The following is a 23,465-nucleotide window of genomic DNA, read 5'->3' as shown; positions in this document are numbered from 1 at the left end:
CTTGCCTCCAGTTACTGTAATGCAAGATGAGCTATTGTATGATGTCTCTCAGTTTCCATGAACACTTGGCTAACCAATTTCCCTCATCAATCCAATAGGACCGTAGCCTCATAATAATGTCTTGAAACGCAACCGAAACATTCAGCACCTTCTCCATTGATGAAACGATGTTTCCTCAAGTTGTATACCTTTCAAAACTTGACTCTTACTTGTAATCGACTCTTTTGTTTATCTAAAATTGATTCACTCACAGCTTTCATCAACTTCACTTTGTCACTCTCCACTGAAGGAGTAAAGCATCGAAGAATAATTCACCATTAAAATATCTATGACACATGTAATTCTGTATAGAAAATTAATTCTCAGCTGAATAGAATGCTAACTCATCTTAGTCTTTATATCTGTTACATACGTGTGTGTGTGTGTGTGTGTGTGTGTGTGTGTCGGGTTAGGTTGTAGATTTTTTTTTTCTTAAATGACTGGTGTTTAATTGTTTCTGTTACATATATATATATATATTTGTATCTGCGTTTCTTTTTTTCCCCACTTTCTTACCGTGTTTGCTATTATGCGTTTAAACTGAAATAGAGTGTTGTAAGCTGAAAGGTCTTACCAGAAAAAAGAAAAAGGAATTAAAGTATTAATGAATTGGAAAATACATTTAATTAAACTCGTTTTTCTGTAGTGAGGTCATTGAAAAAAAAAATAAATGGGCAGTAATGCTGCATGACATGTAACATTACCGATCCAATTCCAAAGCAAACAAGAAAATTGAAAACCGGATTTTTTTTTTCACGTCTCTATGTGTTTCGAGAAGCACTCACTGCAAAACTTGCACTCCAAGTTCAGAGGACTTCCGACATTTCCTTGTCTCGTTTGTTTTTAAGCATTAAAAAAAAAAAATGCAAATTGTTCGTGTGTGGCAAAAGACGTATCGTGCTTTGTAATCCAACTGATCTCAGTATGCCCAGAATAAATGGATATATTTCTACCAACACCGTCGTACTATTGAATTACAAGGAAGAAACCCTATCAGAACGGTCGGTAATACCATTGCAAAGGTCTCTCCAAACGTTTTCGTATACTACTATACGAAGCATGGATGTGTACATAATATTAGAAGTCCCTCACGGCTTGGACAGTTAATTATATCAGCAATAATGCCTCCGGCACCACTTCGTGGCGGAGGCATAAAAAACAGTGGAAACCGTGGTGTATGTGTTTCACACACACACACATACACACACACACACACACACACACACACATAAGCACTCACACTCAAACATCAAAATCTACTGCCATAACGCAATGATTCGCAGAAATATTGTTTAGTGCATAAGCTTTAATTGTCAAGCCCTTAAAGGCATAATTTACCATTTGCAGATAAAACCAAAACCCAGCACTAGTGCTTTAAAATAATTCTAAAATGTGAGTTAGTTACAGAAACAACCACTGTAAAAATTTGAATCCGTATAATTGATGTTAAGTATTATCAAATACACAAAATGTGAACAATAATATAATAAAAATGTTTCCAGACTAAACAGTCTACAGTTATGGTTTATTGAGAAAAATACTGATATCTCCTTAAATTTCAGGCTTTATTGTGAAAAATTTATATGGTAGGATGTTTTGTGATACAACAGACCTACGCATAAGCATCAAATGTGATATCTTGATTTTTTTAAGCACTGCTCCCAAAGGTAAACAGGACCTTTAAGATCATTCGTTTATCGTGAATTAATCTATTATTATAGTCATGTAGCCATTTGGCACAACTACGTTTAAATAAAAGCGAAGCGAACGTCAACCAAATTCAACAGAACAAAAGGGTTCTCAGTATAAATGAGAGACTGAACCTGATATTGAACCTTATATTGCATAATAAGAACAGCAAAAGAAAGACTATTTTCTTTACATAATGTTCCTTTAGATGCAAATCTGTAGTGCAAATAATGATGATATGATATCGGATCCCCTGGAGATTCTACTTTAAAAACTGTCTTAGTCCCTGTATGGGATTTAAATTTTTATTATGGAGGCAAGTTTTTATTACTGCTAGACGAGCAAAGGTGTTTTGTAACATGGGGGGGGGGGCAGTAAATGTAGGGCATATTATTAAATTAGAGAACGTGTGCAAGCGTGAAACATAATGGCTTGAGTGTAATGTATTTTTTTTTTTAATTGTGGCATGCCAGGTATTTGCTTGAAAGATGTAAACTGATTATGAGTGAAGGTGAGTTCTTTAGTGCTCGGTATACTAGTAATATGGGGCACAAAAGCAATTAATAGCGAAAAGGCGGGGGGGGGGGGGGTGTCAGTCGTAGTGCTCGTGGTAAGATCAAATATCAATGCTCCCAAACTCAACACGCCTTCGGTGCTAATTCCTTCTTTTTTTCTTCTTTTTTTTTCAACTTCAAAAATAAAAGAGCAAACGAGGTGGACTCCGTCCCCTACTTCCGTAATGTCTTACCCTGCCTAAGAACGGCTTCGTATTTTCTCTTTATATTAATCTCGTTACCCCCCCCCCCCCCCCCCCCCGGAAAAAAAAAAAATCATTTGTTGGGGTCATATCAAATATTATGGCTCGGGCTGCAAATTTTATAATTTTGATCACATGCCCATTAAAATGTACATTTACAGCACCTGCTTGTCTGTTATATAATGATTTTTCCCGTATCTCAGTACCATTTCCATGTTCAATTTTTCATTACGCTGATTAATTTCATGCGTAACCATTTCATTTTCGGTAGTTATTACAAACTACGAAATATGATATCACAATGATTTAAAAAAATAAAGAAGTAAGAAAAATACATGAATAGGGCCTACATGAAGAAAACCGACAAACGCATGAGAAATTAAAATGTTGAATAGATTTTAAAACATCTGAAGTACATACAGGTTCTGTCACTGCTCAGTGACCAGCAAAACTAACAATTTCAGTGTACGTCTAAATTACTAAAATATTCAGAGGAAGGGGATCCCGGTCTCCCTTCGACATATTTTTTTTTTCCCGTGAAGATCCTCACAAACCACGAGATGAAGCTGCTTTTAAAGGGGAAAATAAACATGATTATTCTTTTTAATGGTTTTAAGCAGAAACCCCCCCCCCCCATAGATTACATGTTGGGTGATTCTGCCCAGTAATGCCTCTTGTTATGAAAAAACAAAAAATACAATGAAACTAATTGCAGCATTGTGTTTGTCAATATACAAATGTCCCCATAATATATATATAGTGCATGAGGCTGAATGCACTATAACAATATAAGCACCGACAAATTCTGAATTTGCCCCGAAGGCCAGTTATATTCAATGAGGCCGCAGGCCGAATTGAATATAATTGCCTGAGGGCAAATTCAGAATTTGGAGGTGCTTGGTACTTGTTATAGTGCAATAAGATGTCATGCACTATGTGATATATAAAATAGCATACATACCCAGGCAAGATAAGCCAAGGTCCTGTACTCCTAGATCATTTCTAACAGTTACACGTGTCTACACAAGCAATAATACCAGTTTCTTTGAACCTGTGTAGACAAAATCCTGAAGATCCAAATTCAACTATAGAGTCTAGGGTCTACGTGGTTATATCTAACGTTTTCTAGGCCCTACGATAGGTTAGGTCTAGGGCCCTAGGGGTCCTGGCCTAACGTTTTTATACTAGATCTACGTACACTGTACTGTACGTCACTTTATATACGAGCGACAGAGCTAGTTAACACTTGACCCTACAATAGGTCTACCATGGATCTAACAGTAACACTAACAGTAACACGTTAGACGCCCTACTTACTGCACTGTGGGTCCAGGACCAGGACTAGATGATGTTTTGTAGGATTAGGGATCTACTGGATTTAAACACAAGGCTCGTGCCAGGCCCCATTGCTGCACATGCGGATTCCGAGAGTGTGTTGTGAATGTCGCAGTAAAGTTCATAGCGTAGCGTGATCAAAGAGCGCTTAGCGTATACTGTACACACCACACGCTGCCCATTTCCACGGCGCATTTCCGCGTAGAATGTACGGAGAAAGCGGCACAAATCTTGGGTTGACTTGCTCAGTATATCCGTCGGATTGATTCCTTTTTCAGAACAGTAGGAGTCCAAAATTCGTAGGGCGTATTTGATGGCATCCTTTGTGTCCTTATTGTCTAAGATACTGTTTATATAGATCAGTCTCTCTAAAAGTAGCGAACCTACTGTTCATTTCAGCTTCCATGTTTAAATCTACCGCTGAAAGTCTAGTCCCACACAGATAAGTTGCTGGCATAGCCAGCCTGCGAGAATTGAGAATAACGATAATAACGAGCAAAGCATATCGCGGTTGCGGCGCAATCGCGTTGATAAGGTGCGGGATTCAAGTACTCGATGATTAAAATGAGGGAGCAAAAACCGATATCAAATCGATAGTGGGTTATCGTCTGCAATCGTTATATTTTACGTGCACTATAACTTTTGTCGTGCACTGCCGGCCTGTATCATAAGTATGTATGCTATATATATATGTATATATTTATATGTTTATAGCAATAACAATATCACAATAGAGCAACGCATTAAATGCCAATTGCCTTGATTTTGAATTAAAATCAAGGCAATTGGCATTTAATGTATTCCTCTATATATTGTGACATTATTATTGCTATTTCTAGTACTGCCAATACGTGGAGCAAATAGAATATATATGTTTATATATATATATGTATATATATATATATATATATACTATATTTTGTGTATATATATATATATATATATATATGCATACGTAAAAAAACAACAACAACAAGGTATCTCTCCGGGTCAATAATTTCGTAATTTTTAAAGATAACAATTTGTTAGGTAACATTTTTCTTAATTGTTCTTTTTTCATTTATGTTCAAATCTTAGAACGTAATATCGCCTTTCTGGTTCTCAGCTGGCGATGTTCTTTAATGACTACTAAGTAAGAAATTGTGTCTGTGTGAAATGACTATATAAAACCTGAATTTGTTATTTTTTTCCCAAAACCAACTAGAACAAAATGAGCATGTCAATTAGTATCAAAAGTAAATCTAATTATTTGTAACAACTGTTTTTTTAAGGCTTAATAATACTTGGCAATGACTAAATAACGTTCAAGTCAAAGCATCAGTGCGTTTGGGTTTTGTGGGCTTTATGGTTACACAACATTCGGCAGCAAGCTGCTAACAAGATGTAAGACAGGTAAGACCATGCAACAACGACTACGACGAGGAAGGCGATGACGTCCAGAGAATGGAGTTGAATGAAGCCCATCTCGGTCGCCGTCGAACTTGACTACGTGCTCTATCCAGAAGACTGCCGTGTCCAACGGGCTGGTCATCCGATCCAGCAGAATGGCCGTTCGATCCAGCAGAATGGCCGAAGCTCTCATTGAATTCTTTTCGTAACTAGAAGAGATAAATAATCATACTTCATGGTCGTATACGGATACTCGCAACTCTAGAGATTTGCGTCCTAATGCACAAAAACATTACATGTAATGTAATTACATGTAATGTAATTTTCTATGTTGCAATAATTACATTTACTGTACAGTGCAACTTCAACTACCCCCCAGTTTTCGTTTCCTCACATAGTAATTGCCATTATTATTTTCCAGATTTGAACATTACAAACGTTTTGATTCTATTAAATTGAACTATAAGGATATACTACGGCACAATTAATGAAGTACACACACACACACTGCACACAATAACATACACGATGCTCCTCTCTCCTATATTTCTTCCTTAACCGTTCATACATAATGGACACTTGAGAGAAACTGTCACGAATCTACATCATTCAGTCCTCGGGGTCTATAAATAGCCAGTCAAAGCATTATCGTATCGAAAACTACATTGATGAAAATAACTCTAACATCACATTATTTTAACATCACATTCTATCTTTGCTAAGACTTTCCGATGAGTCACGAGCAAATATTAACTTCAGTTCATTATCTAAATTAACTTACACATAATTGCGTGTACTGTAATGCAAAGGTCTCCATTTTCAACCAGATTTTCTCTTATCAAACAAATTGTTGACGTTATATCATGACACAATCACAATCACACTATGGCTGCACTGCGCTTCGAACCTGCGGAGATAAAAAATACTAGAGGCAATATATTTCGCTCCTCTTTATATCGTCATTATCACTGTACCATTATCACGGTGCAGTTGTATTAGCAGATGAAATGATGCTGATTGTTATCATGTAGGCCTATAGGGTTGCATCATTAACATCAATATTATCATCGCAATCATCATTATTGAGTGGACTGTATTTAGATATGTGCTTACATGCAGGAAACGAATTATCATGTACTATAAGATATACAAGGATAAATATTTTCAGAAGCAAAGGGAAAGCTTTGGTCCATCTCCTAAGCAACCGGTATATAACCAGTATCTTTCATTTAACCAGTATATATATCTATGTTAAGAAAGAACTTGTACAAATTTATGAAAGAGAATGTAGAGGCGCATCTGTTAGAGCAAGAGTTAGTTGGTAAAAAAAGATAAAAGTGTACGAAATATTTTCTAGGTCTATAGAAAAAAATATAAATCAGAAAGAAAAGAGATAAACCAGTTGTTTTCAGTAGAAAAAAAGACAGATGTTTAACCGTGCAAACAGAAATACTGCATGAAGTAGTGAAATTTTATTCACTGTTTTATAGGAAATCTGAAGTTGATGAAAATAAGCAATATCAGTATATTAATTCAGTTCAAATTCTTACATCGAGTGAAGAGGGGGAAAACAAATGTGATGGTCTGTTAACGATTGCTGGATGCAAGCGTGCGGATTTTTCAGTGAATAGAAATAAATCACCCGGTTCTGATCGTATACCTATAGAATGTTATCAAACTTTCGGGATGAATTTCAATTTTTATTGCTGAATTTTCTTAATGAATGTTCCATAAAGAAAGAAATGTCTGAAACTTAACAGAATGACCTCATAATATTGATTTATAAAAAAGATCAGCGATATTTGGAAAATTTGAGACCATACACTGTTGAACTGCGACTATGATAATTGCCGAAGTGTTAGCCACACGCTTGCAATTAGTGATTAGTGAAATTGTAAACGAAGATCAAATTGGTTTGATCAAAAATCGATTATCAGCTTTTAATAGAAGAATGACAATTGATATTATTAAATATACGAAAAGAAAAGGGATAGATGGTGCAATAATGATGGCAGACTTTTCAAAAGTTTTTGAATTTGATTTTGAGTTATTTTGCCCTAATTTTTTTTTTGTAATATTTTTCGGACATGGCCAAAAGTATTGTCCACAGATATTCGCAGTTCAGTGTTAGTAAATGGCTGGATATCTGAGTCTTTTTTTATGCAAAGAGGTATTAGACAAGGCTGTCCACTTTCAGCTTTATTTTTTGTTCTTGCTGGAGAATTTATTTCGACCGGAATAAGAAATAACACGTGCATAAATGGTATTTCCGTTTAAGGATGGAGGGAAATTTTTAAGTGAAATTACTACAATTATGCAGATGGCTGTGATACATATATATGGGTGAGAATTTTGAACGATGTACAATTGCCAATTTTCGCACCTTATGACATTGTTTTCCTTAGAACACGCCAGGATGATCTAAGAAACCAGATTTTTTCATGTCATCTCAAAGATTGGTAAATTTCCTTTCAGGAAATATATGGTTTGGTTGACTTTTGCCTGATATTTTTCATTTGACAAGGACTTAAAGGGTAAAAATACGGTAAAAACGCTATTTTCACAATAATTTTTGTTTTTCAAACTAATGATGTGCATCTTTAAGCGTACGTGGCATCTAATATCTGACCATGTTCTGGATCTGACATATCATGGGTATGAACCACAAAACTATAAGAACTTTATGAGCACGTATAAAATCACAGAGAACAATTGAAATATCAAAGTCCTAAACAGACGAACGTCCGTGGTGCTTTTATTTCTATCGCTGCTGCAAATTCTACTTTGTTGTCCCAACTGTAATGTATACGAAAATTTGGTGTTCAACCTAATGAACATATCCTGCAAAAATTGTACGTCTGCTGGCTGTACATGGGACGTAATATTATTTTATGCAAAATTATACTCAATTTTCGTCACGGAAGTGCTTCCGCTATTTTCTAATAAAGATCGTATCCCATTAAACGCTATTGGTGATATTGTTCTGAGTCGTAATCAACTAAGATCTAGCCACACGATAATATGTTTGTTTTGAGTTTCTGTCAATCCTTTGTCAAATAGGAACCGAAATTATATTTTTAGACGAACCTCCGAGAAAAAAAGAACGTCCGTGATGATTAAAACGTTTTCGAGTGGGACACCATCTTGCTTTGATGACGAAGGTGCATTTTACCTTTGGCTCTCTAGCCGAGGAGCTGTATGTTATTTTTGGAGCGGACTGAGGCTTGTCCGCAGTTTTTGGACCATGCAATTCACCGAAAACCAAGCAAATAATAAATATTTTCTCTGAAAATTCACCTCCTGAACCCCCTCTGAGCAATACGTATGTTGTAAGGATGTCAAATTTCTTATAATTTGCATTTACAATACCTGTTTAAAGTTTTTAAAGAGTTAGGAAGGCTAGGTACTCTCTGCCGATTAGTTATCCGTCTGGGAACATGACCCTATCAGTAGAACGAACGTCCGTGACAATTCCAGCGAACGTCCGTGACGTATGCAATCCCTTCGATAGGGATAACTTGTCCCGAAAGTGTCCTGTATTCTTTAAAACTTTTAGCTCCAATAGCCACAAATAAAGTTTTACAAAGTAAACAATGAGTTTAGGGCAGTAGTTTCAGAATTTTTAAGGCGTTATGTGATCATGATGAAGAAACAGTTGAAAATTAACTCACAATTTTACGCTTGTTTTCCCTCTAATTATACAAAAACAGCTAAACACTGAAAACAAAGTTATAGGAAAATGGAATTTTGCGTAATCTGTAATTTCTGTGCATTTAAATTTCTTTCTAATGAGGATCTGGAGACAATTTGTACTGTTACAGGTTCTGAAAGTTTCGCTCACGGACGTTCTGTCCGAGAAAGGAAATTGCTGATAATTACAAATATATCACTGCACATAAAGTTAATGTTAGTTGAAAATATTACCAAATCACCGAGCCCCTCATACCCAAAAGTGAATTATGTTCAGCACTCAATTTACTTGTAATAACAAAAGGAAAACGTTTTAGTCACGGATGTTCGTTGGTAGAGTAAGTCAATGGATTACATAGTAGGAGAAAGAGGATCAGTGCCACTTTTTAGTGACAGGTGCGCGAAGTGTTTATCTTTAGAGTATGGTAGCTGCCGTCTCAAACAGAACACATCCAGTTTTGGCCTCCATAACGGACGTTCGCTGTAATTGTCATAATATTAAATGCCTTAATTCATTCTTATTTTTCTCTTCATGACGATTTTTCTCCCATTCCCTCAATAGCCTGGACATGCTGCGACCAAACAGAAAACAGAAACAAAACAAAACAAACCAAAACAAATCCGAAAAGTGCTACGTAATCACATGCAGGATAATGACGGAAGAAGTCTGTAATGGGCATGTGTTGAATAAAAAATGGAAAAGTTTCAAAAGGACGTGGAAGCAGTTGAATAAAAATGACTGAGAAAAAGAGAAGGGATCGAGCTCCAACACACAGAGAAAACAATTGTCAGTGCACCCCCGTTGTGCCAAATTCCGCTGGAGAAGTTTTTGTTTGTTTGTCAATGTTTTTTATTCATCAAAATGCCGTCACAAGCGAACACAAATAATGCAGTATACAGTTATTGTCTGATGAAAACAAACAAATCCTCCGCTTATCATCACATGGTGTTGTTTTATACTCATCAATGAAAAGCAATGTTCATTTGTAATTCTTTCCAAGATTTTTTTTTTCATTTTACGTTTAAGAGACCGAGAGATCGTCAATTTGTTTGTGCTTTTGTGCTTACTTTGAAAACACATGTTACAAAAAGTAATGATTAAGAATAGGTTTAAGGTTGCACTTTGATACGTTCGCTCTTCCTAAGATTCGTTACTCCGATGTCCAAAGGTTTGTTATTCCGAAAATGAAAAAAAAAACAGTTTGTAGTTAATTAAGGAGGTTTGTTATTAAAAGTTTTCTTATTCCGAAAGTTTGTTAGTCCGAAAAATGAATATTAAGGATTATTATTTTAGGTCCGTTCTTCTAAAAGTGGAAAGGGCCTGATATTCGTTTAGGTGAAAACGGTTATTATGAGGTTTTGAAATTTGAAGGATTTTAGTTGTTAACTTGTTTCTCCACATTTGGATAAGCGAACATGATTTTTCATGTTCCAATTTATAAACCTTTCGATTAACCTTCGGAGATTCCTATCATTTACCGAATAAAAAAGCTTCATAATTATACGAACTCTATCAATTTTCGTATTGACAAACTGTATGAATAACGAGCCTCCGAAATGACGCGCTACAAAATGTTTGTTATAACAAACCATATTGTATAATATCGAAGTCACAAACATCCATCCAAGTAATATGGACTTATTGTGTCTTGTTATGACGAAACTTCGCAGCATCGAACCTATTATCATTTCTGAATAATATAATAATACAAATTCTCCTCGGTAACTGTGTGTAACACAAGGAGCAAACATAGAGGGATTTCTTCCCAACGTATTCGTTTGCCCTCCCCAGCTAAACTTCGTATTTCTATAACGGAGCACATTTTTGTTGTCTTTTTATGTTAATTCTTTGTCATAATTTTAGCTGTGATCATGTTCGTTATAAGCAAATTTTGCATTGTGGACTTTAGATAACAAATTTAGGACGTGAATCTTTACTTCATGATAGCGAAATTTTGATAAATATATTCGTTCTCAAGGGTGGACTACGTCACTGAGATTACACGTACGTTTGTACGTTCATTTACGAGAGATGGAAAAATTGTTTTCTTTGATTCCTCAGTATGGGAAGATAAACAAGCTTATATAATTGAGAATTGGTAATATCTGTTCAGGATTTTACAGAGGAGTTTGTTCTCGATTTGAAATTGCTGTTTGTTGTGAGTGGAATGCGTTTCCAACTCAAAAGAGCTGTATCTTGTTTGTTCCGAACGTCCTTGAGCTACATGCGAACCTCCGTGATGAAAACTATGCTATGTTCGTTGGGTTATAGAGACTGCCTAGATCAGATACATCTTAAAAAGGTATGTTATTATTTGGGAGTGGGGATTGAAGTATGGGATAGTGAAATAAGAGGTCAAAATATTTAGTTTCTGTAAAATGCGCGTAAAGTGGAGAAAGTGTTTAGCGGAAGAGCAATATTTCAACAGAAACGACGAATTTAGTTAAATCATCAGTTGTCTACCATTACGTACAGGTTAAGAGTACAAGCTTAATATTCTGCAAGCACGTACACATGTCCCTTAAGATATTTTGTTAGGATTTTGAACTGAATCAGATCTTTGCAAACTATGTTAAATGGTATTCAAGTGTACGTGCTGTACTATTCCTCACGGATGTTCGCTGCTCTGGACATGGTAAACTTCAGCGGTGAATAAAAACTTGTTCCTCTGGGAAAATCCTAGTATAATCGGGTTTATATTAAAGCTTGAGTTATACTCTTTCAGGTAAGATGAATAATTTGGAGAATTTCCTACTTTTTAAATTTTGCGTTGTTTTGGCTCAATTGTACATCGTTCAAAATTCTGACCCATATATATATATATATATATATATATATATTTTTTTTTTTTGTTTCAGGTAAAGGATAATTAGAAATAGTAAGTGAAGAGATGGAATTATAGGGAGACATAGCAGGACCAAAACTGACTAAGAGCAAAACATTAGTTATGTGCCTGGGAGCTGCCAAGTCAAAATGGTCACTCGATGATCTTGACTTTGTGGACAGACACACCCAAAAAGTACTTAGGGTTTTATATTTCACCAGATATGGATAAAGCACGAACTTTGAACTGGGAAAACAAACGTATGAAATCGCAAAGACTTTTAGACAACTGACGAAAAAGAAAACTTTCTCTTTTTGGTAGATTGTTTATTGTAAAAGCGTTAGCTTTAAGTCAAATAGTTCATAAACTTATGGTTGACAGAATTTCTGAGAAAATATTGACAAGGTTGAATCACTTGTTATGTACTTTTATTTGGCAAACAAGCATTGAAAAAGTAAAACGAACTATTATGACTTAAGAGTTTGAAAAAAGGAGGTGTTAACATAATCGACCTTCCTATGCAAAAACTCAGCTTCCGATTGTTGTTGTTGTTATTTTAAAGATCGAAAGAAGAGAGAGAGAGAAATGGGGCCCTATACAAATAATTTGCCCCAGACAGCACTTATAACATAAAACAAACATTATAGAGTTAAAGAGATATAAACAAGAATATTAAATGCATACCAAGTCTCCTCGAGGGAGCTCATATCGTCTCCACGAGGGAGCTCATGTTGTCTCCACAAAGGAGCTCATAAAGTCTCCACGAGGGAGCTCATATTGTCTCCATAAAGGAGCTCATTACGTCTCCACGAGGGAGCTCATATGATATTGATGAATACCTCATATTCTTCAGACAAACTCGAATAACTACACAATACACGCGCGCGTGTACCGCACACTAACTCATCCACGTGCACACACTCAACCACATACACACACCTCCAACCACGCACAGACACACCCATATCATGGTTCAACCCAAAATAATGTACAGTATTTAAATAGAGCACACACACAATGATATGTTTTTACGAAATAGATAGAATTACTATAACTGTATCATTGTTTCGAAAGAGAGAAAAAATATATATATATACAGTGTTTATATCAAGGAGCTCTAAGGCGTTGATACAGAAAAATATTTGCATATACAGAAAAATATTTGCAGTGTTTATATCAAGGAGCTCTAAGGCATTGATACAGAAAAATATTTGCAGCAAATAACGGAGAAATATGATACAGATATAATCCTGGAATCAAAGACGTATGAGTATACCTGCGGGCTTCAAGCCCCCAAAAATAAAAAGTACAATTTAATGCCAGAAAGTGGGAGTCATAACAATCTTCAAAATAAATTAAAACCACAGATTTAAAGTATTAATTAGGTGCAGGCGACTCATACGAAAGGGGGTTAACAAGCATTTTAAGTTGTTCTCACCACAAAAATAATGAAAAATGTATCATTTATAAAATTACACTATAGGTATATGAACGAAAAGATCCCCTGTTCTTGCTAGGGAAACGCCCGCAAGGAACGTAAGACAATATACATGTATATATTTTATATAATAGAGACCCATTGAGGGAGATGCCGGGATCTGCAGCAGCGAGTGACTTCCCAAACCCGCTTGTTGCAGATTCCGGCACCTAGAGGCGAGGTGGACGGATGGAGGCCTCGACGTGACGGCTGACCAAGGTCGGCTTGTTGTCGGAGGGGACCGGAGAGCGATGTCCGCTGCGAATGTCGTGAAGGTCTATTACGCTGAGGATAGGAGAGATTGAAAGTCCTTCCCCTTTGTACTGGGAAGGGGAAAACGAGACTAAATAAAACACTAGAGATTGTAATTTGTCATTACTGACAAATTAAGGTGATCCGATTTTTTTGTAATCAATGATTCGAGTCCTGATCACAATAGGCATGACTATACAGGTTTCATCTGTGTTTAGAGACATTGGCCGTGTGATGTTTGGATTCTCATTTAGAAAAGGGAGTCAGACCTGCCATCTTTGGTACCGAATTCCGTATACACTAACGGAAATACAGAATGAAGTATATTTGACCTTTGACCTCACTTTGCACACCCAAGATGGCGTCTGAGCAAAAAGTGATTATTCTATAAAATGATTCTTGTAACATGGTCTTTGCGTGTGCAAAATATGGGAAAGATAGGACATGTATTCACCAAGATACAGGATGAAACATTTATGACCTTTGACCCTACTTTACATACCCAAGATGGTGTCCGATCAAGTAGTTGTTATTTTATGAAATAATGTACGTGACATGAACTAAACATGTGCAAAATATTAGGGTGATAGGGTATGTTTTTCTTGAGTTATTGCAAAGAAAGTTGTAGAAAGAAAGAAATATCTCAATACATCGAAGATAAACTTTAATTTCAACCACGTTTTTCACGTGATCCCGACACCGTATGAAAATTAAAAGGCATGCATATGATAGCGCAAAGTCTCAGCTACAACATATTAAAATCTGGGAGAAATTCACCTAAGCATAAGTGAGCTAGTGCTCGATAAAGACAATCATGTCAATTTTCACATCTAGAAAAATTCCCTCCCATAGAGATAACACGTCATAACGAAGATAAAGAAAGAAATACATTTGACCTTTGACCCCACTTTGCACAGACAAGATGGCATCTGAGCAAAAAGTGGTTATTTTGTGAAATAATCTTTGTAACATGTTCTTTACGTGTGCAAAATATGGGAAAGATAAGACATTTATTTACCAAGTTACAGGATAAAACATTTATGACCTTTGACCCTAATTTACATACCCAAGATGGTGTCCGATCAAGTAGTTGTTATTTTATGAAATAATGTACGTGACATGAACTAAATATGCGCAAAATATTGGGCTGATAAGGCTTGTTTTTCTTGAGTTATTGCAAAGAAAGTTGCAAAAAGAAACGAATATGAAAATACATCGAAGATAAGCTTTAATTTCAGCCAAGTTTTTGGACGTGATTCCGACTCCGTATGAAAAAACGAAGGGCACACTTACGATAGCCCAAAGTCTCAGCTACAACATATTAAAATCTGGGAGAAATTCACTGAAGCATAAGTGAGGTAGTACTCGATAAACATAGTCATGTCAATTTTCATTTCCAGAAAAACTGCACTCCCATAGAGATAACACGTAAACTGGTCAAATTTGACAAGATTACTTTAAATCCATTTTTCCGAGGTGATGCCGTCATCCAATCAAAATTATGTTACTACATGAGTGAAAGAGAATTTAATAAGCTACAACATACTGAAATCTGGGTGAAAATTGGCAAAGGATAAGTTAGATACGCTCGAGTGAACTTGAAATTTGATGACGTTATTTTGAAAATTTACTTTTTTAATTTTATTTAGAAATCTGATATCTTTTAGTCATTTCTCCAGCATCGCAAACCCATGAAATGACATGTACAAGTCATTAGCTTTCAGAATATGTAAAGAAAGTGGGGGGTCACCGTCCATCCTGACGAGTAAAATCGGATTTAAAATTGGCGGTATTTTGGCATTGTTGCACTGTATATCGCCATTGACGCGCGCGCGGAATTCCAACTTTCACGGGCCCGTATGATGTCATAGTGAGTCAGATCGATTTGAAACTTGGTAGAAATATTCCTTGACACTTTAGACATCCGATCTGTGTGAAAAAACGGGAAATTTCTATTGCATATGAATTGTGCGTGCGTACATGCGCGGGCGTACGCGTCCGTCCGATTTTTTCAATTTTTCAAAAAATGCTCCAAATGGTCTGAAACGTGTGCAAAAAAATTTTGAGCTCGATTTGAGCATACAAATATTTCAACGCGCGCGTACGCGCACGTTTTAAAGTATAGATGAATTTTGAGAATATGACTAGAATGCGCTTGACTTGAAATATAAGTGACGTAAATTTCATTGAAAAATTCCATTCCATTAATGGGATATGATTGAGAATGTGTTTTCATATAATGACGTCATAGTGACGTCACGGTCGACTGATCACTTTGATTTTAGTTCGATTGTCGTCTTTTCGACACGATACATATATGGTATAAGTTTGACATTCATAGACTATGCACTTTCTGAGCTAACCTCTACACAACTTTTGGGGAGAAATAAAGAAAAACTAGAGATTGTAATTTGTCATTACTGACAAATTAAGGTGATCCGATTTTTTTTTTTAATCAATGATTCGAATCATGATCGCAATAGGCATGACCATACAAGTTTCATCTGTGTTTAGAGACATTGGCCGTGTCATGTTTGGATTCTCATTTAGAAAAGGGAGTCATGTCTGCCATCTTTGGTACTAATTCTGTATACACTAGATAACGAAGATACAGCAACAAATACATATGACCTTTGACCCACCTTTACACTCCCAAGATGACATCTGAGGAAAAAGTGGTTATTTGTGAAATGATTCTCACAATATGGTCTTTGCGTGTGCAAAATATGGGAAAGATAGGACATGTATTCACCAAGATACAAGATGAAACATTTATGACCTTTGACCCTATTTTACATACCCAAGATGGTGTCCGATCAAGTAGTTGTAATTTTATGAAATAATGTACGTGACATGAACTAAACAGGTGCAAAACATGGAGGTGGTAGGGGCTGTTTTTTCTTGAGTTATTGCAAAGAAAGTTGCACAAAGAAAGAAATATCTCAATACATCGAAGATAAGCTTTAATTTCAACCAAGTTTTTAACATGATCCCGACATTGTATGAAAAATCGAAGGCTCATTCTCGATAGCGTAAAGTCTCAGCTACAACATATAAAAATCTGGGAGAAATTCACTGAAGGGTAAGTGAGCTAGTGCTCGATAAAGACAATCATGTGAATTGTCACATTTAAAAAAAATCCCTCCCATAGAGATAACACGTCATAACGAAGATGAAGAAAGAAGTACATATGACCTTTGACCCCAATTTGCACAGACAAGATGGCATCTGAGCAAAAAGTGATTATTTTGTGAAATGATTCTTATAACATGGTTTTTGCGTGTGCAAAATATGGGAGAGATAGGACATGTATTGACCAAGATACAGGATGAAACATTTATGACCTTTGACCCTAATTTACATACCCAAGATGGTGTCCGATCAAGTAATTGTTATCTTATAAAATAATGTACGTGACATGAACAAAACATGTGCAAAATATGGGATTAATAGTCATTGTTGTTGTTCGTCTATTGCACAGAAAGTATTAGAAAGAAAGAAAAATAAAGAAAAAATTATGTTATTGTTATAGAAATTTGAAGGAGAAGCATGAAAAAATCAGAAAAAGATAAAGTTAGGAAAGGAGATTAAGACTATCTAAAGAAAAAGAAGAAGAAAAAGTGTTTAAAAAATTAAAAAAAATATTGGCAGGGGTGAGCCTCGAACCAGGGACCTTAGGATTACGAGTCGGATGCGCTATGCAATGACCTATTTCATGCTCCATAGGCCCTGTGTATTAAGCAAAATGACGTTACATCGAAGCCACGTGCCATTTTTCAATCAAGTTTTTCGACGTAATGCCGACGTCGTATGGAAAAATGGAGGGCACACTTACGATAGCCCAAAGTCTCAGCTACAACATACTAAAATCTGGGAAGAATTCACGGAAGCATAAGTGAGCTAGTGCTCGAAAAAGAGAGTCATGTCAATTTTCACTGCCAGAAAAACTGCTCTCCCATAGAGATAACACGTAAACTGGTCAAATTTTACAAGGATACTTTCAATCCATTTTTACGAGGTGATGACGTTATCCAATCAAAATGTTGTTTTTACATTAATGAAAGAACATTTCATAAGCTACAACATACTGAAATCTGGGTGAAAATTGGCGAAATTAAAGTGAGATACGCTCGAGTGAATTTGAAATTTGATGACGTCATTTAGACAATTTACTTTTTTACTTTATGAAGAAATTTGATATCTTTTAATAATTTTGTCAGCATAGCCAGCCCATGAAATGACATGTACAACTCATCAGCTTTCAAAATATGTGAAGAAAATGGGGGGTCACCGTTCATCCTGACGAGTAAAATCGGATTTAAAATCATCGGTTTTTTGGCATAGTTGCACTGTATATCGCCATTGACGCGCGCGCGGAATTTCAACTTTGACGGGCCTGTATGACGTCATATTGAGTCGGATTGACTTGAAACTTGGTAGAAATACACCTTGACATTTCAGACATCCGATCCGTGTGAAAAAAATTGGAAATTTCTATTGCATATGAGCTTTGCGTGCGTATATGCGCGCGCGCGTACGCGTCCGTCCGATTTTTTCAATTTTTCAAAAAATGCTCCAAATGGTCTGAAACGTGTGCAAAAAAATTTTGAGCTCGATTTGAGCATACAAATATTTCAACGCGCGCGTACGCGCACGTTTTAAGGTATAGATGAATTTTGAGAATATGAGCAGAATGCGTTTGATTTGAACTTTATGTGATGTAAATTTCATTGAAAAACTCCATTCCATTAATGAGATATGATTGAGAATGTGTTTTCATATAATGACGTCATAGTGACGTCACGGTCAACTGATCACTTTGATTTTAGTTCGATTGCCGTCTTTGGGACACGATACATACATGGTGTAAGTTTGAACTTGATAGGCATAGCACTTTCTGAGCTAACCTCTGCACAACTTTTGGGGAGAAATAAAGAAAGAAGAAGAAGAAGAAGAAGAAGAAGAAAGAATCCGTACAGATACAGAAGGTGATCCGAGAGGATACTCGGATCACCTAACTAGAGATTGTAATTTGTCATTACTGACAAATTAAGGTGATCCGATTTTTTTTTTTTAATCAATGATTCGAATCCTGATGACCATACAGGTTTCATCTGTGTTTAGAGACATTGGCCGTGTGATGTTTGTATTCTCATTTAGAAAAGGAAGTCATATCTGCCATCTTTGGTACCAAATTCTGTATACACTAGATAACGAAGATACAGCAACAAATACACATGACCTTTGACCCACCTTTACACTCCCAAGATGGCATCTGAGGAAAAAGTGGTTATTTTGTGAAATGATTCTTGCGACATCGTCTATACGTGTGCAAAATATGGGAAAGATAGGACAGGTATTCACCAAGATACTAGATAAAAAATGTATGACCTTTGACCCTAATTTGCATACCCAAGATGTTGTCAGATCAAATAGTTATTTTATGAAATAATGTACGTGACATGAACTAAACATGTGCCAAAGATGGGGGTGATAGGGCCTGTTTTTTCTTGAGTTATTGCAAAGACAGTTGCAGAAAGAAAGAAATATGAAAATACATCGAAGATAAGCTTTCATTTCCACCAAGTTTTTTGACGTGATGCCGACGTCATATGAAAAAGTGGAGGGCACATGACGATAGCCCAAAGTCTCAGCTACAACATATCAAAATCTGGGAGAAATTCACAGAAGGTTAAGTGAGCTAGGGCTCGATAAAGACAATCACGTCAATTTTCACATCTAGAAAAATTCTCTCCCATAGAGATAACACGTCATAGCGAAGATACAGAAAGATGTGCATATGACCTTTGCCCCCACTTTGCACAGACAAGATGGCATCTGAGCAAAAAGTGGTTATTTTGTGAAATGATCCTTGTAATATGGTCTTTGCGTGTGCAAAATATGGGAAAGATAGGACAGGTATTCACCAAGATACAGGATGAAACATTTATGACCCTTGACCCTAATTTACATACCCAAGATGGTGTCCGATCAAGTAGTTGTTATTTTATGAAATAATGTACGTGACATGAATTAAACGTGTGCCAAAGATGGGGGTGATAGGGCCTGTTTTTCTTGAGTTATTGCAAAGACAGTTGCAGAAAGAAAGAAATATGAAAATACATCGAAGATAAGCTTTCATTTCCACCAAGTTTTTTACATGATGCCGACATTGTATGAAAAACTGGAGGGCACATAACGATAACCTAAAGTCTCAGCTACAACATATTAAAATCTGGGAGAAATTCACCAAATGTTAAGTGAGCTAGGGCTCGATAAAGACAATCACGTCAATTTTCACATCTAGAAAAATTCTCTCCCATAGAGATAACACGTCATAGCGAAGATACAGAAAGATGTACATATGACCTTTGCCCCCACTTTGCACAGACAAGATGGCATCTGAGCAAAAAGTGGTTATTTTGTGAAATGATCCTTGTAACATGGTTTTTGCGTGTGCAAAATATGGGAAAGATAAGACATGTATTCACCAAGATACAGGATGAAACATTTATGACCTTTGACCCTAATTTACATACCGAAGATGGTGTCTGCTCAAGTAGTTGTTATTTTATGAAATAATTAACGTGACATGAACTAAACGTGTGCCAAAGATGGGGGTGATAGGGCCTGTTTTTCTTGAGTTATTGCAAAGAAAGTTGCAGAAAGAAAGTAATATCTCAATACATCGAAAATAAGCTTGAATTTCAACCAAACGTTTTGACGTGATCCCGACATCGTATGAAGAAATGAAGGGCACACTTACGATAGCGTAAAGTCTCAGCTACAACATATTAAAATCTGGGAGAAATTCACCAAAGGGTAAGTGAGCTAATGCTCGAGAAAGATAGTCGTGTCAAATTTCATTTCCAGAAAAACTGCACTCCCATAGAGATAACACGTAAACTGGTCAAATTTGATAAGATTACATTCAATCCATTTTTACGAGGTGATGCTGTCATCCAATTAAACTTTTGTAAATTTATATTTGAAAGAACATTAAATAAGCTACAACATACTGAAATTTAGGTGAAAATTGACAAAGTATTAATGAGATACACTTGAATAAACTTGAAATTTGATGACGTCATTTTGAAAATTTACTTTTTTTACTTTATTAAGAAATTTGATATCTTTTAATCATTTTGCCAGCATTGCCACCCCATTAAATGACATGTACAACTCAGCAGCTTTCAAAATATGTAAAGAAAATGGGGGGTCACCGTCCATCCTGACGAGTAAAATCGGATTTAAAAATGGCGGTTTTTGGGCATAGTTGCACTGTATATCACCATTAACGCGCGCGCGGAATTTCAACTTTGACGAGCCCGTATGATGTCATATTGCGTCGGATTGACTTGAAACTTGGTAGAAATATTCCTTGACACTTTAGACATCCGATCCGTGTGAAAAAACGGGATATTTTCGTCGCATATGAGCTTTGCGCGCGTATATGCGCGCGCGCGTACGCGTCCGTCGATTTTTTCTGAAATACTCCAAATGACCTGAAACGTATGCAAAACAATTTTGAGCTCGATTGGAGCACGTTAAAATTTCAACACGCGCGTACGCGCTCGTTTACCAGGGTCGTGATCAAATTTCATGAAATAAATCGATAGAACTTGACTTGAACTATATGATATGTAAATTTCATTGAGAAATTCCATTCCATTAATGAGATACGAATGTGAACGTGATTTCAGATAATGACGTCATAGTGACGTCATGGTTGTTTGATCACAATGATACATTAGATCTGTCGTCTTTATGACGTGATACATATATGGTGTAAGTTTAAAAGTGATAGGTGAATGACTTTTTGAGTTAACCGCTGCACAACATTTGAGGAGAAAGAAATAAAGAAGAACTAGAGATTGTAATTTGTCATTACTGACAAATTAAGGTGATCCGATTTTTTTTTAATCAATGATTCGAATCCTGATGACCATCATTACAGGTTTCATCTGTGTTTAGAGACATTGGCCGTGTGATGTTTGGATTCTCATTTAGAAAAGGAAGTCTGCCATCTTTGGTACCAAATTCTGTATACACTAGATAACGAAGATACAGCAACAAATACATACGACCTTTGACCCACCTTTACACTCCCAAGATGGCATCTGAGGAAAAAGTGGTTATTTTGTGAAATGATTCTTGCGACATCGTCTATGCGTGTGCAAAATATGGGAAAGATAGGACAGGTATTCACCAAGATACTAGATGAAAAATTTATGACCTTTGACCCTAATTTACATACCCAAGATGTTGTCAGATGAGGTAGTTGTTATTTTATGAAATCATGTACGTGACATGAACTAAACATATGCCAAAGATGGGGGTGATAGGGCCTGTTTTTTTCTTGAGTTATTGCAAAGAAAGTTGCAGAAAGAAAGAAATATGAAAATACATCGAAGATAAGCTTTCATTTCACCAAGTTTTTTGACGTGATGCCGACGTCGTATGAAAAAGTGGAGGGCACACGTTCGATAGCCCAAAGTCTCAGCTACAACATATTAAAATCTGGGAGAAATTCACCGAAGGCTAAGTGAGCTAGGGTTCGATAAAGACCATCACGTCAATTTTCACATCTAGAAAAATTCTCTCCCATAGAGATAACACGTCATAGCGAAGATACAGAAAGATGTACATATGACCTTTGCCCCCACTTTGCACAGACAAGATGGCATCTGAGCAAAAAGTGGTTATTTTGTGAAATGATCCTTGTAATATGGTCTTTGCGTGTGCAAAATATGGGAAAGATAGAACAGGTATTCACCAAGATACAGGATGGAACATTTATGACCTTTGACCCTAATTTACATACCCAAGATGGTGTCTGCTCAAGTAGTTGTTATTTTATGAAATAATGTACGTGACATGAACTAAACATGTGCCAAAGATGGGTGTGATAGGGCCTGTTTTTCTTGAGTTATTGCAAAGAAAGTTGCAGAAAGAAAGAAATATCTCAATACATCGAAAATAAGCTTGAATTTCAACCAAAATTTTTGACGTGATCCCGACATCGTATGAAAAAATAAAGGGCACACTTACGGTAGCGTAAAGTCTCAGCTAGAACATATTAAAATCTGGGAGAAATTCACCGAAGGGTAAGTGAGCTAGTGCTCGAGAAAGATAGTCGTGTCAATTTTCATTTCCAGAAAAACTGCACTCCCATAGAGATAACACGTAAACTGGTCAAATTTGACAAGATTACTTTCAATCCATTTTTACGAGGTGATGCTGATATCCAATCAAATTTTTGTAATTTTATGTTTGAAAGAACATTAAATAAACTACAACATACTGAAATCTGGGTGAAAATTGATAAAGGATTGATAAGATACGCTTGACTAAACTTGAAATTTGATGACGTCATTTTGAAAATTTACTTTTTTTACTTTATTAAGAAATTTGATATCTTTTGATCATTTTGCCAGCATTGCCACCCCATGAAATGACATGTACAACTCATCAGCTTTCAAAATATGTAAAGAAAATGGGGGGTCACCGTCCATCCTGACGAGTAAAATCGGATTTAAAATTGGCGGTTTTTTGGCATAGTTGCACTGTATATCGCCATTGACGCGCGCGCGGAATTTCAACTTTGATTGGCCCGTATGACGTCATATTGAGTCGGATCGACTTGAAACTTGGTAGAAATATTCCTTGACATTTCAGACATTCGATCCGTGCGATAAAACGGGAAATTTCTATTGCATATGAGCTGTGCGTGCGTATATGCGCGCGCGCGTACGCGTCCGTCGATTTTTTTTGAAATGCTGTAAATGACCTGAAACGTGTGCAAAACAATTTTGAGGTTGATTAGAGCATGTTTAAATTTCAACGCGCGCGTACGCGCTCGTTTACTATGAACGTGACCAAATTTTATGAAATATATCAATAGACCTTGACTTGAACTATATGATATCTTAATTTCATTCAAAAATTCCGTTCCATTAATGAGATATTGATGTAAACGTGATTTCAGATAATGACGTCATAATGACGTCAC

Source organism: Diadema antillarum, unplaced genomic scaffold (assembly GCF_040938485.1).
Source record: "Diadema antillarum isolate AM-2024a unplaced genomic scaffold, OU_Dant_1.0 seq00000188_RagTag, whole genome shotgun sequence".
Classification (NCBI taxonomy): Eukaryota; Metazoa; Echinodermata; class Echinoidea; order Diadematoida; family Diadematidae; genus Diadema; species Diadema antillarum.
Note: the sequence above shows the minus strand (reverse complement) of the source record.